The following is a 2,153-nucleotide window of genomic DNA, read 5'->3' as shown; positions in this document are numbered from 1 at the left end:
GTCCAACTCTTGGCCTTGGCTCAGTTCCTGATCTTGAGGTTGTGAGATTGTGCCCCATGTTGGGCTCTGTGCTCAGCATAGAGTCTGCCTAAGACTCTCTCTCCTCTGTCCCTGGCCCCCACTCTCTCCCTCTCTCTCAAATAAATAAATCTTTCTTTTTAAGATTTATTCATTTGAAAGAAACAGAGAGAGAGAGAGCGCGCACAAACAGGGAGGCAGCAGGCAGAGGGAGAAGAAGGCTCCCCACTGAGCAGGGAGCCCAATGTGGGGCTCTATCCCAGGACCCTGGGATAATGACCAGAGCTGAAGGCAGATGCTTAATTGACTGAGCCACCCAGGCACCCCAATAAATAAATCTTTTTTTAATTATGTGAACTTCTTTTAAAAAAAAGAGTTAAAAAAAAGGGGGGGTGCCCAGCTGGCTTAGTCAGTACAGCCTGATCTTGGGGTTGTAAATTTAAGCCCCACATTGGCTGTAGAGATTACTTAAAAATAAAATCTTTAAAAAAAAAAAAAAAAAAGAAATTGGGATGCCTGGGTGGCTCAGTTGGTTGGACAACTGCCTTCGGCTCAGGTCATGATCCTGGAGTCCCGAGATCGAGTCCTGCATTGGGCTCCCAGCTCCACGGGGAGTCTGCTTCTCTCTCTGCCCTTCTCCTCACTCATGCTCTCTCTCCATGTCTCTCTCTCAAATAAATAAATAAAATCTTTAAAAAAAAAAAAAAAAGAAATTTTGTCACCTTCTAGTATGAGGTGGATCATGGTTTTGGTGTCATATCTTTGCAAAGCTGGGTTCCCTGCAGTTGCTCTGATGAAATCAAGAACTGCATGCATATCAGGACATAGCACTCTCTCTTTCTCAAATAAATAAAATCTTAAGAACAAACAAAAACCAAGGAGGCTTTAAACAAAACAAAAACCAACAAGGAGGCTTAATAAACATAAGCAGAGAAACTATTTTCTGTTCTTTCTCAAACCCCCAAGACATAAGGAATAAGGCCTAATGGGTCCCCAATCCCAACAAGTCTAGGATCACTCAGACAGACAGCCCTACACAAAGCACAATAACGAAGGGTATGAACAGAAACCACGAGTATATTTTTCTGTCACCTTTTCTTAGGGTACCAATGCATTTCAAGAATCTTCTGTTTCCTTGCAATGATTTGAAATCCCTAGAAGACAAATGGCCATTTGCAGCAAAAATGTACTCCATGTACCAAGCTTCCACACTATGTCCCTTTTTTGTTTTTTCAACCTCAGAGCTTGCCAATGCAAGAACCTTGTCTCCAGAGCCAAGGTCTGGAGAGACTTTCTCAAACTGGCCAAGTAGAGCAGCTGCATTTGCTGACAAGAAGGCCTCGCCATCTGTACTCAGCTTCCCTCCACATGTCCTGAGAGCTGTTAGTATCTCCCCATTTCTGTTGAGAGTAGAGGCCTCTTTCCAGCTTTACCACCACGAGATCTCTATCCATCTCTGCTAACCTTGTCTGAAGCTGACCTGTTTGTTTCTTTCAAGTAATCTGATGACCTCTGGGGTTTAAAAGGCCTGGTTAGCCAGTTGCATTCAGCTTGGCTCATCTCCCGAAGTCATATTTCCAGGCATAATTTTCTTCAGTAAATCATTAAATTCACTTAGTTGCTGCAGTTTCCTTTTTGGTTTCTTCATAGTCATCGGTATCAAGTTCCTCTCTGCATTTCCACCAAATCTTGTAATTGCTGTCTAACCATTCTTCTAAATTCTCCTTTAATTTGCTTGTCTCTGTCTTTCCATTGAAAGCCATTTGGATCTCTTGCCTCCTAGCACTTTGAACTCTGCACAGTGTTGACTGGTCCCAAAGTGCGTAAACCTCCAACTGTTGAAGTTTCGGGTGTCATAAACTTGAGGAAAGTGAAATTGTTCCTCAGGACTACAAGAGGCTCAAAGTTCAAACCATTTGGAAGTGCAGTGGGCTCCTTAGGCCCTCAGGGTCCCGTGTCCCAGGACAGTTCTTTTTAATGATCTTATATTTACTAATATGTAATAGAATAGTATGTAATAGGAAAAAAAACAGTTTTGGAGTATGACTATGCATCAGTCACATGAAAACTTTATAACTGCCATAATAATCATAAATTTCTATTTAAATTTACCATCTTGGAGGAGAACAGAAACT

The 2,153-nt window shown here is 42.1% G+C and overlaps 1 pseudogene; it reads right to left on the bottom strand.

The window, feature by feature from the left end:
- Positions 1 to 1,036: 1,036 nt before the first annotated feature.
- Positions 1,037 to 1,893, bottom strand: LOC132003226 (protein LZIC-like; annotated as a pseudogene).
- Positions 1,894 to 2,153: the final 260 nt, after the last annotated feature.

Source organism: Mustela nigripes, chromosome 16 (assembly GCF_022355385.1).
Source record: "Mustela nigripes isolate SB6536 chromosome 16, MUSNIG.SB6536, whole genome shotgun sequence".
NCBI lineage: Eukaryota > Metazoa > Chordata > Mammalia > Carnivora > Mustelidae > Mustela > Mustela nigripes.
This window is presented reverse-complemented; position numbering and strand designations above follow the sequence as displayed.